This window comes from Gopherus flavomarginatus, chromosome 4 (genome assembly GCF_025201925.1).
Source record: "Gopherus flavomarginatus isolate rGopFla2 chromosome 4, rGopFla2.mat.asm, whole genome shotgun sequence".
NCBI lineage: Eukaryota > Metazoa > Chordata > Testudines > Testudinidae > Gopherus > Gopherus flavomarginatus.
The window spans coordinates 28300402-28313489 of record NC_066620.1 but is presented as its reverse complement, the minus strand read 5'-3'; the positions used below and the strand labels follow the sequence as shown (position 1 = coordinate 28313489).

Here is a 13088-nt window from a genome sequence, read left to right as displayed (position 1 = left end):
GACACCTCAGGGATGATGACAGGTGAAAAAATGCTGGATTCAATGAAAGATGAGACCATAGGAGGGGAAGGTGAACAGCAGCACCACACAGGGTCATAACACTGAGATATGGGGCTTCGCTGTCACTGCCCCGGTGTTTTCCATCATTTATATCCTAAGGAACACACCCTCCTCCTCCCTCCCACACTGTCACACACAACCTTCTCCCCTTGAGCCCAATCCAACCCTCCCCCTCTCCCACACACACTCCATGGGACACAGTGCTCGGTGACTCACCCAGATGGGGGCTTGTCTCTGCATTTCCTGAGCAGGGAAGCAGAGATCCAAACGGGCCACAGGAGACCAATGGAGTTGGGCAGGACTAGAAAGGACTTCCCCTCCCTTCTCTTCTCAAGAGTCTTGTTAATCTCACCCATGGGACATTCCAGCACCGGGTGGGCTCAAAGCACCCACCTTCCCCTCAGCAATGGAAGGGGGAACCAGCTCTATCACACAGATGGAGACTCTCCACCTCTGCTGCTGCCATCCTGCAGCCATTAATATGGATTTGTTTTAGCTAATGCAACCCCCCTCAACCCCTAATCCATCCATGAATCAAGAAGACAAGACCCTCAGTTGGGCATCAGAGGTGCAATGAGTTAGTGCACAGGACTTATAGTAGCCGTCCTGAGTGGAGTGATGCTGAAGTTGTGAATTCAAACCTCACCTAAAGCACTAGCTTTCTTTAAGCAAATGGGTTCTGCCAATCAGTTTGCCCTGCAGAAAATACAATTCCAGCTCAGAAGTCACTGAGGTCCCCTTGCTTTACAGAGAGCAGGGCAGATTCCACAGATCTACCAGACTCTGCTCTCCACCAGCCGCCTGTGTCAGAAGGGGTCAAGCAGAGCCCAGAGCACTGCCCCCAACTCTCCCTCAATCTTTGCTCCCCAAACCACCTTTGTGCTCACCCTCTTCTCTGTGAGACTCAAACCCTGCCTGGCTTTCTGTATGTTGGTGTGGTTTTCGTCTGTCGTGTTGATGTGCATGTGTTTCCTGTGGGATTTTGGTGGATGCCTTGCATAGTTTTGTGTGCGTGTGTGTATGACTTTTGCATGCAGATTGGCTTTTTCTTTGTATTCTTTTGGTATGTAGTTTTTGTGCTTTCTTGTTGTGGGCTTTTGCTGGATTTTTTGGCGTGGATTTGTTCTTTCTATGTTTTGTGTGGCTTTCCCTTATGTGTATATGGCTCTGTATGCTGTGTGCGTTTGGTTTTTGTTATGTCTGTGTGGGTCTGTGCAGTCTGTGATTTTCTCATTCTCTCTTTGTGTTTGCTCTTCTGTTTGTATTTTCATGTGTAAATTCACTGGAACTTTTCAAAATCTTCACAGCTTTGCCAATTTTCACCAGGAATTTTTCTCCATTAAGAAATTCTCACGTGTTCCCTACCAGTTGGTGACCATTGCCCCAGGGGCATGTCAGTCTCAGGGGCCTGATTTCCCATTGACCCTTCCCCCTTCTATTGGGACTGGGAACTAGCCAACCAAAAACCCCACTAAGTTTTAGTAAAGGGCCAAAAGTCCCTTACATGAGCCAGCCTGATGAGGGTCACCGATGGCCAGAGAAGGCAGCACAAGCTGGTCCCATGGTGTAATGGGCAGCACTCAGGACTGAATCCTGCAATCCGAGTTTAAATCTCAGTGCAACCTTGTGTTGGTTTGTGGTAAAGCCCTAGAGCTCAAAGTGCTCAATTTCCCTGTCTCCAGTTGTTTATAAGTGAGTCTTTTTCCTCCTGCTGGGTGACTCACACCCACTGGAGCCAGGTCTTTGGTTGAGATGGCTGCAGTGGATTGGGGTATAGAAGTGGCTATGGCTGCCTGTAGTCCTGTGGTTTGATCTGGTGGTTGGGATTCTTGCTGCTTCACCTAATGCCCACAAGTTTGGCCCTTGTACTTGCTGCCACAGTTTTCGTTTGGCCCACACGGTGCTTGAAGAAAGGAGTGCCGGGGCCGGGATTAATAGTCAGGGCTTGGCAGGAGTGAGGTGGAGCCCAGCCTGGAGCCCCTCACACCTTCCCTCCTCCGGACACCTAGAGCAGAGGTAGCTGGTGCTGACAGCTCCAAGGGAAGGTTTATAAGCCACAGAGCAACTGAAGGCGGGTCAAGAGGAGGGGAGGACCATGCCTCTGCATGGCCAGCAGACAGCCACAAAGACCCCCGGCCAGGCTGCTCCCTGCCATGCCAAACACCCACTGAAAGCGACCCACAGACCATCATGCAGGGCAGCTGCTGATGCTCTGTGGCCAACTTCAGAAGAAGGTAGGAAAGCAGGGCCAGCCCCCTGGTGTGACCTCTGTCTGTTCCCACTCATAGTGCTCACTTTTGCCATGGGGCAGGAGATTTTACCCCAAGAGGCTTTTCCCCAGCTGGCAAGAAGCAGAGAAACACCCAGGCTCCCAAGGTGCTATTTACCAACCCCCTCAAGCACAGGGACAGGTGCACACTTGGAAGAGGGAAACTGCTCTACACGCTGGCCCGGGCAGCCGCCCATTTTCTTTGGCAAGTCAGGAAGGGCAAAGGCTAGACTGGAAGCACCTGCGGCTCATGCCCCAGCCTTTGTGACACCCAACCCCCAACTCCTTCCCGGGGCTCTAGCTGAAGGCAGAGCATTGGCCTGAGCCGCCAAGAAGAGGTTCCAGCGCTGAAGGGAGCAGGCTTTCAGCACAAAGGTAAAACTGCAGCAACACAACCATGAAGCAACTTGAACTCTCAACTCCTGCTCTGAAGTCAGATCCCTTATCCATTAGGCCACATGAGAAAAGCCCCTCCAAGCACTTCTTTAGAAAAGGCAGACACTGTGTTTCTCAGGTCTTCTACTGAGCAGGGCCGAGACTCTCTGGGCACAAGAAGTAGAGTTCCCAGCGACACGTGGAGAAGTAATTCTAGGGAGCCAGGTGCAGGAACTTTGGCAGGGAGGCTCAGGCATGGGGGATTGGGGTGCAGCAGACGGGCTGGCTGTCTAGGTGAGGAGATTTAGTGACCCTCAGGTGCAGGAGGGAGGAAGAGAAGGAGGAATTGGCAGTGGCCGTGGAGAAGAAGAGGAGGGGTGGAGGTTCTTAGCAAGCCTGGCTAGCTCAGTCAGTAGACATCAGGCTCTTAATGGGAGGGGGCCGGGGTTTGAGCTGCTGTCCAGGGACTCAGCTTTTAAGTTGCCTTGTGTGCCAGGAGCCAAATGATTCCTGTGGTGCCCAGAGCCATGTGTGGGACAGAGAGGCTGAGACTTGTGGCACCTGCTCTGCGGCAGGGATCCTGGCAGCTCAGACTCAGGGAAGGCTTCTGCGCTCAGAGCTGCTGACTTAGAGTTCCCGGGCAGTGCTCAATGCCTGCTCCACCTCAGGCCCTGGCCCCAAACCATCAAAATCTCTTCCTAACCCGCCCCTTTCTCTCCTCACTCCTCCAGCACACCCCTTCAATGGCCAGCGGGAGGCGCTGAAGCAGAAGAGGAGGAGCTTGTCGGCCTGGCCTGCTAGCAGGTGGGAGGTGCAGGGGCGTCTGCTGGGCAGCTTTTTTTTTTCCCTCTGTTTCTTCTGCAGCCCTGTAGCACCCATGGAGTCGCTGACTTGGCTCCTTTCACACACTAGAGAGAGGAGCAGAACCAGGACTATGGCTGATCTAGGGGGCACTAGGTGAGTGGCAGAGGCTTCAGGTGCTGAGAGTTTGCCTGACCCCTCAGGGACATAGTTTGAGGTGGTGTCCCAGGGATCTCTATGAAAGGAGCAGAACATGATTTATTGGGGTGAGGAGAGAATTGAGAGTGTCTCAGGGGTTGTAGAGAGGTATTGACCGTGTTAGAGACTGGCTAAAACACAGGCCTTGCTGTAAGCAGGATTTTAACCTGCACAGGGGAACCCTATTGGATTTCAACTCCAACACCTTAACCACTCGGCCATCACAGCTGTGAGCACAAAACTGCCCCACTGCCAGAGAAACTGGTAAAGAATCACAATGCCCAGGCATGAAGTCATCTGAACTACAGAATTCCCACCGCAAACCTGGCTCCCAAAGCACAGGGGGGATTTTGGGTTTGTTCTCTTTGCTTAGCCATGTACAGTCGCACAGAGAGCGCTTTTAAAAGTCTCCCTCCCACAGAGTGGTAATGGGAAATGATTCTCAACTTGAAGCTTGATGTGAATGAGGATGTCTGGACCACAGGGCCAGGGACTGGCCTTTGCTATAGAAACCAGTGACACACGGAACCAGGCTAAGGAAAATGTTTCCTGGAGTCAATAACTGGAATAGCAGCAGTATTGTGCAGAGAAATGTCTCACAAGAGGAGTCAGCGCATTGGTGGTTCAGTAGCAGAAGTCACAGATACAGCGGGGGAGGTCTGTGGATCGGGAGTGAGGGGCACTGGCAGAGCAGTGAGGGGGAGCCCAGGGCTGGGATAACAGGGGCTGTGGGTCAGGACAAGCAGTTCTGTGCGGAGTGTTCAGAGGTGCCCTGTATCTGCCCTTTCTCTGCACCGTCCCTGCTCCCAGAATGCACCAGGCCCTGGACTGAACTCTTCCCCTGCAGGCTGAGCTGGTTTCGTTTGCTGTGATCCTGTTGGATGGGCAGTGGGGGGAGTGACAGTCCCAGCCCACAGCCAATGCCCCCCCTGTCACCCAGCACCCTTGGCCCCAGATCCACCCAGCCTAGTAGAGAACTCAGCAGGACAGGGCAGCCAGGAGCTGTGCCCTGCCAGGCACTCAGGGGCATCTACCCTGCAGCTGGGGGATCTCCCCAGCGTGGTCCATGGGAGCTCACGCACTAATGGGGTAGTGGCAGCAGCTGCGTGGTGGGTTGGGCTGGTGACCCGGGTCCATCTCCTGGGGTTGGCTGGGTTCATGCTCAGACGACTGGCCCCAGTCACCGGCTGAGCCCCCCAGCCACGCTGCTGCTGTTAGCGCACTAGCCTTGGGTGGCAGCTGCTGGCTGGCTGGACCCTGAGAGTGAATCAGGCACTAGGGGAAACCCCCCGGCCTGAAGATTCGTTGCCGAGATTCCTGGGAGCTGTCCATCCCTATGGCTTGTGTGGCTGTCCCTGGGGGCCCAGCAATGGCTCTGGAGGGTGACTCGTGTCACCTGGGGGGAGGTGATTGAGGCAGTGGGCAGCCGGGGTGTCTGACTTACTGGTAAAATTGGACTCTTCACTCCATGGTGCTCGGCGGCCTGGGTCAATACCGACACCTCCCAGGAATAGGTCGGGGTTGAGTGGGGTTAGAATTTTCCTCTAGAGTGATTTTAGGGTCTGATCCTGCAAGTCCCCCATGTACTCAGTACAGGATGGGTCCAGGCACCTCACTCGATCCAGTGCTGGCGTATACAGCAGAGAATTGGAAGCGGCAAATCGGGGGGGTCATATAAAGAGACTAGAAATACAAGAAGTTACTTTTGAAAGGAGAAAAGAAAAAGACGACATTCCCGAGCTGTTTAATAGGGTGTTTGACCCTTGCAGTCTGCGAAGGGAAATCTCAGGGGTTGTGTTCACCTGTTCCCAGGGCTGTGTCCTCAAGACAGATTTGTGGGAGAAAGGAAATCACCACTGAGAGAGGAGTTGGGCTCAGGGTGGATTTTTGTGCTTTGTCAGGGAATTTAGGATCTGGGACTGGAGCCTTAAAGAGGGAGCGGGTGAAGGCTCCCCTCTGCTTTCAGGCTGAAGGAATCCTGGGTTTGGTCAGTCCATCCGGGGGGGTCACATCGCTCCCAGGCAAAAGAGAGGAGGACAACTCCTCTCACAATGACACATGCAGATCCTGGAGAAGAAGAAAGAGATAAGAGACCAGCAGCAGGTGAAGGTGACTGAGGAGGGGAATCCCTTGTGCATGTTACAGAACACTTGGGAAGCTGTGGCCATTCAAACACACTGAGCATTACTAACGAGCAAGGCCAGACTGCTGTGACTCGGACAAGGGTTTAGGTGTCATAATGGACAAACAGCTCAGCATGAAATGCCCGTGCGATGCTGTCGTTGTCCTTGGATGTACAGACAGGAGAACAGTGACTAGATATAGGGCACTAGTGTTATCTCTGTACAACATTGGTCAGACCAACACTGGACTTTTGCACACAGTCGTCCTGGCCACATTTTAAGTTGAAGAATGAAAAATTGGACAGGGGGGCAGAGAAGAGGAAAAAAAGCGCTGAAAAGTTGCCTTCCAGTGCGAGACAAGAGCTCAATCTGCTCAGTTTATCACAGAGAAGACCAAGAGGTCACTTGAAGAACAATGCGTAAATCCCCTCCCAAAGAGAAAATTCTGGGTACTGAAGGGTTCTTTAACCCAGCAGCAAAAGGCAGAACAAGAACCAGTGGCTAGGAAGTTAATGGCAGAGAAACTAAAACGAGAATAGGGACACATTTGCAATCGAGTGATTAAACACTGGAACAAAGTACCCAGGCAATGATGGATTTCTCCACCCACATGGGGGTGGCAGAGGGGACGGGGGGAGGGGCTGAAGAAAGTGCTCTCAGGTGAGATAGAAAACCAGTTCTCTCTGGTGCTTGGCTGGTGGCCTTGCTCTCATGCTCAGTGGTCTCCCTGATCTCCCATTGCTGGGGGTCAGGAAGGAATTTCCCCCAGCTCACACTGGCAGGGATGTTGGAGTTTTTGTCATCCTCTGCGGCATGGGGCAGAAGTCACTTGCTAGGATCAGCTGGGTACATCTCACCAAATCAATTCCAGTGCAAGGGCCTCCAGTATTGGTACCCCTCTGCCTCTCCTATGCTCCGCCTGTGGCACACAACAGGATATTCTCCTAAGGGCTGCAATATTTTGGTTTAATCCTGGTTGTTGGGCTCAGTGCAGGGTTGACTTGTGGCCTGTCACGTGTATGGGGGGTTAGACAGGATTATTTAGTTGTCTTGACGAGAGGCCTTAAAATCTAGACATGGATGTTCTGGCTACAATATTGCAGTGTCTGACCCGTGGCTCTCCAGCTTCCAGGGGCCTCGTTCCATCGAATTCCAGGCCAGGATTCAGAGACTGGCAGCTGCAGGGCAAGGCAATGGGGGCTGGTGGGAGTCACTTTGGGGCTGTCACTAGTCACAGAAAACAGAACCTCTCCCAACATCCCGACTGCTGCCCATCAGGGACATCTGGCCGTAGAGGAGCCGGTCAGTGCCCCCCATGGAAGGAATCAGGGGGAGGGAAACCCCCAGGATGGGGAGTTGTGTGTTACAGGCATGTTGGTATCACTCAACACATGCACTGTGCCACACGCAGAGCCAGTTCGTGCTGTAAAACCCCCAGACCCACGAGGGACGTGTTAATCTCAGCACAAGTTCTGCTTTAACCCATTAGAAATAACCCTGTAATTATTGTGGCGTCTCAGTGCCAGAGGACACCAAACCCCTGAGCTGTCAGTAGAGGGCCAGGTGTAGCGTCACTGGACACTGTCAGTGCTTCGGCAGCAAGGCCTTGTACTTGCTGGCCCTGGCGGCTCAGACACATGGCTAAGGAAAGGGGAAGGTTACACGCACCCCAAGCCAGAGCCCTCACCCCCTCCTGCACCCCAACCCCCTACCCAGCCTGGAGCCCCTTCCTGTACCCTGAACCCCTCATTCCTGCCCTTCACACCCCTTTACAGCCCTCACCCAGTCCCACACCCCTCGTTGCAGCCCAGAGCCCCTTCCCATACCCTGAAACCCTCTTTCCTGCTCTTCAACCCCCTTTACAGCCCTCACCCCCTCCTGCATCCCAACTTCCTGCCCAGCCCGGAGCCCCTTCCCATACCCTGAACCCCTCATTTCTGGACTTCACCCCCCATTAGAACCCCCACCCCCTACCGCACCCCAACCCCCTGCCCAGCGCGGAGCCCCTTCCCGTACCCTGAACCCCTCATTTCTGGACTTCACCCCGCATTAGGAACCTCACCCCCTCCCGCACCCCAACCCCCTGCCCAGCCTAGTGACAGTGAGTGAGGGTGAGGAAGAGCGAGCCACCGAGGGAGGGGAATGTAGTGAATCAGGGGTGGGGCCTCAGGGAAGAGGCGGGGCCTTGGAGAAGGGGTGGGGTTAGTCTGTTTGGTTTTGTGCAGAAAGTTGGCAACCCTACTTCAGGCCTAAAGCCTGGGGTGACCTCTCCACTCCAATCTCTAGCCAAGCAAATTGGAGCCTGCAGGTTTCCAGGCCAGGTTCACTTCGTGTCTCTCATTGGAGCTGCTCTGTACTGGCTCCCTGCCCAGCTGCTGCTGCTCCCCCAGAACCCCACCCAAACCTGCAGCCAGCTGTAAGCTCTGGGAGTCACAGCCTGTTCCACATGTGGCTCTGCATCCATTCCTGGGGATTTCTCTCCGCATCCAGCTCTCTGCAGCTCCTCGCCTGCCATGCAGCCACCACTTCCCGCAACAGCCCGGCCCTTTCCTGCTTCAGGACTGTTCCCCTGACCTGGCCAGAGGAAAGAGAAGTGCAGCAGGGAAGGAAATGGTGGGGATTGTAGTCCCATTTTTAGCAGATCACAGTCCCAAACATAGGCTGAAAGACGCTGCAAACAGACAAAGTTCCTCTCTGCCCTATCAGATTATAAGTCCCAAGGTTTCTGGGGTCACATTGATTGCCCCCTCTTGCTTAAAGAAACAGTCTTAAAGTCTGCAGCTGCCTTTTTCAGCTCCTTTCTGTACCTTTAACTGCAAACTTATATTATATCCTTTTTGGTAACACCCTGATTTCCTGTATTTTTTACCGATTCAACTCCAGAAAGATCCATGAAATGTTACCAAGAAATAGAAAATTGAGAAAGTCCGTGTGTTTGTGAAAAATGTCATATCTTTTAAGCCATCTCTTGGGTCAGTGAACCCTGATCCATGGACATTCGAGCCACACTGAAGACTGGGCATCTGAAGGGAACATCCAGTTGAGAGACAAAGTTTCCCTCTTCCCCAGCAGCAGGCTCAGCAAAGCCAGCGTCACATGAGCTGGCAGGGACCATGTCCAGGACAGGTCGGTACATTTCCAAAAACTTGGAGACCATGGCCTGAGGCTCAGTAGGACTGACACTCTGTAGACCTGAGTCTAGGAAAAGAAAAGGGATGGACAGTGAAAAAGTCAACACAAACCCCTCCTTTTCACTGGGGGGGTTGCAACAATAAAAAAAAAAAATCCTCAACATTTTAGCTTTGGGTTTAGATTTCCATTGAAAACCACAAAGTTTTCTTGAGAAATTAAAAAAATCCTTCAGCCAGGCAGCCCGAGGTGCCGGGCTCCCTGGCAGGGCCGACACCTCAGCCACCTCTTGCCTCATGGCCTAGGCTCTCAATGCTCTGCTGGTTGCCTCCTCCCTTGAAGGCCCCAAGCAAAAAGAACAAGCACTTGCCTAGCAGAAGACATTTTTGATTCATCGACCCTTTGGGTTATGGACCCAGCAGGCTTCTGCTGTGTTACTCTGCTGGCTCTTTACCTACAGCCCTCCAGCACCCACAACTTGCCTTGGCGAGCTCTAGCGCTGGCAGGCAGATGTGCACACTGCTAGGCAGCAGCCTTGGTAACAGCAGGCATGTGTCTCTGTGGCGCAATGGGTGAGTCTGTTTTGCTGTTAATTGAAAGGATGGTGGTTTGAGCCCACCCAGGGATGGCGATAACCCCTTGTTCCTCAAGACCTGCTAGGAGCCTCAAAGGCTACCTCAAACCCATCTCTCTTGGCCTCAGTGGTTTCAACTCAGGCCCGAAGACTGTGCCGGATGCGACTCAGAAATCCATCTCCCAACACCCATGCTGGAGGCTCAGGCTTAATCCTCAAGGCTGAACGCAAAACCTTCAGCCAGGCGTGTTTTGCTCCATTGCCGCCTCCGCCCAAGCGGCAATGGAGAAATGTAGGAGAAAACGCCGGCTAGAAGACGCTCCCTCTCACTTCTCTGTAGGCTGTGACATTATTAATATCAACTGGGACCATATAGATCATTGCTGCCACCACTGTTATATATTTGCAGCAAATATTGTGCAAAAGTTGTCGTGTGAGGTGTCTGTGACAAGGTTATGATTTGCTGGTATAATTATACTAGCTGTATGTGTGTACTCATTTTTGTATCTGAAGTTAATGAACATGGGCTATGTACTTGTATCTCAAAGGTATTTGATTTAAGTACCCTCAGTGATGCATTTGGTCAGCTTTTTGAGAAAGGACTATTCTCAGTTAAGTGGCCCAATCAAGAAACGCTTCACTGACGATGGACTTTGGAAAATGCCAATCCACATCTGAGCTTTCCTGGGAACATACAAATTAATATGTAAACAATGGCGTAGGGCTGCAAATTGAATCATGCATGGACATGTGACCTGCCCCTGTGACTCCAGACTCCATCTTGCTGCTGTGATTTTCCTAGGTCAGCCCTAGGACCAATCCTATTCAACTTATTCATAATTATTTGGAGAAAGGGGTAAACAGTGAGTGGCAAAGTTCACAGACGATACTAAAACTGCTCAAGATAGTTAAGACCAAAGCAGACTGCAAAGAACTTCAAAAAGATCTCACAAAAACTAAGTGATTGGGCAACAAAATGACAAATGAATTTAATGTGGATAAATTCACGTTGGAACAAACATAACCCCAACTATACATCAATACGACGGGAGTTAATTTAGCCACAACTAATCAGGAAAGAGATCTTGGAGTCATCAGGGATAGTTCTCTGAAGACGTAGCAATGAATTGACACATATGACACCCAAGATGAGATCATTAATACACTAACCTGAGAAGAAGGACACCCCACACTAGTAGGGAGAAGAAATACAAAAAGGGAAGAGGGGAGAAAACCCGTACTGAACGTGCATTACACCTAGCGAACGGCAGCAGAACAGATTATCGGCTACAACAATCCAAGAACGGGATCTGCATGTTGCTGTAGACAGATCAATGAAAAGCTCCATTCATTCACAGCCGCCAGCAAAAAAGTTAACATCATGTTAGTATTCATAAGGAATGGGCTGGAGAATAACACCGAACATTTGTATACAAACCAAGGGGGAAGCCTCCAATACCCTGGGACCACCCTGCCTACTACAGCGCTGCACACAGGATATTTTATATGTATCTTTGAGAACTGGGGAAGAAATGGGTCTAAAAAGAAACATTTGCTAATGAGAGAAAACCACCCGAATATGAAGATATTTTATAGTTAAGTGAGAGTAATTGGACAGTGGAAGTTCAATTAACAGACAGAAGTAATTCCCACCCCCCCCCGCCACAAACACACCATTCACATGGCAGCAGGGAGCCCTTTGAGGAGGTGCTTTAAGAGGGTACGTGAGGGGAGTGTGGAGCAGGAAAACTTCCTGGCAGTGGGAAGGAGGCAGAAGCAGGGCAGGCAGGTGACTGGCAGTTGGGGGTAGCAGTAGCCAGGACTGTGTAACTTCTGCTGGCAGTCTCCACTGCGGACTTTTTCCTTCTGTCCTCTCCTCGCCAGCAGAGAAAGGCCACCCCAGGCCCACCCCAGAGGCAGCTTGTGTCTCAGGGCTCTGCAAACTGCATCCATTAAGCCCTTCTCATTTGGGGATGATTCAGGACAATTTCCCCAAGAAAGGAAGAAAATTTGCTGCAGGTCAAGACGGTGTGAAAATATCCCAAATCTGAGATTGTTAAATTAACATTGGAGATTAAAGAGAAAATGGGGCAAAATCTGAAAAGGAGACTAGAGAAAGTGTCAATATTGCTCCACCAGCACCGACCCTCTAGGAGCCCTTGCTGCTTTTACAGCTGAGAGGAGACTTCCTCTCTCTGATGCCTGGCCATGGTGGAACTGGTGACCCAGTGAAGCTGACTTGAGGCTGATGCAAGCTAAGCAAAGCTGAACCAGCTGCCCAGGGTACGGGGTTGGAAGTCAAAATGAGGGGTGGGCTTGGGTTCCCCTACATCAGTGGTACAGGGACAGGCAGCTGTTTCCAGATCGGACACTCGGGGCCCACAAGTGATCTGCTGCCTGACACCAGCTCCTGGACTTGCCTGTTGGGCAGGAGACCCCCCCAGCCGCTCACCACTGCACCCCCTAATCTCCACTCCCCTCCCCGAGCTGGGGGAGAACCCAGGAGTCCTGGCTCCTAGCTCTGCCCACCCCCGTATTTCCATAGGGCCCCACCCAACGCTTCAAGTTGAGAATCATTTCCCATTCCTGCACTGTGGGAGGGGAGACTTTTAAACGCGCTCTCTGTGCGACTGCACATGGCTAAGCAAAGAGAACAAACCCCAAATCCCCCCCGTGCTTTGGGAGCCAGGTTTGCGGTGGGAATTCTTTAGTTCAGATGACTTCACACCTGGTCATTGTGATTCTTTACCAGTTTCTCAGGCATTGGGGGATTTGTTTCACTGATGGCTGAGTGGTTAAGGTGTGGGAGTGGAAATGCAATAGGTTTTCTCTGTGCAGGTTTGAATCCTGCTCACAGCAAGATCTGTGTTTTAGCCAGTCTATCACCTGGGCAACACGTCTGTACAACCCCCTGAGACACTCTCAAGTCTCTCCCCGCCCCAAGTAAATCCTGTTCTGCTCCTTTCATAGAGATCCCTGGGGCACCACCTCACACTGTGTCCCTGAGGGGTCAGGCAAACTCTCAGCAGCTGAAGTCTCTGCCACTCACCTGGTGCCCCATAGATCAGCCAAAGTCCTGGTTCTGCTCCTCTCTCTAGAGTACGAAGGAAGCCAAGTCAGCGACTCCATGGGAGCTATGGGGCTGCAGAACCAACAGAGAAAAAATAGGTGCTCAGCACCCACTGGCAGCCAGCTCCTCCCCCGCCCACTACTGGCCTTGCTGACAAGCTCCTCCTCTTCCCCTTCAGCACCTCCCACTTGCCAGTGATCAGCTGTTCAGTGGGGTGCAGGAGGCACTGGGTGGGGAGGGGGAGGAGCAGGGACGGGAAGAGGTGGGGGTGGTTGAGGAATGGGGCAGGAAGTTGCAGGATGGAAGAGATGGGACGGGGGTGGGACTTGGGGGAAGAGGGTGGAGTGGGGGCAGGGCCTGGAGACAAAAAGGGGGATTTGTCCTTGATCCCAGACCCCTCTAGGGCCGGCTCTGAAGGAAAACGCTGACTATGACAGTGACAATACAACTGACCAGCATTGCGGGGGAGGCTGAGGGAGATCCACACTC

General features: G+C 52.3%; 1 non-coding gene across 1 annotated transcript; it reads right to left on the bottom strand.

Moving 5' to 3' along the window:
• Positions 1 to 3849: 3849 nt before the first annotated feature.
• TRNAS-UGA (transfer RNA serine (anticodon UGA)) lies at positions 3850 to 3931 on the bottom strand. Its single transcript has one exon. It is a non-coding gene; the product is annotated as a tRNA-Ser (tRNA).
• Between the last annotated feature and the right edge of the window lie 9157 nt (positions 3932 to 13088).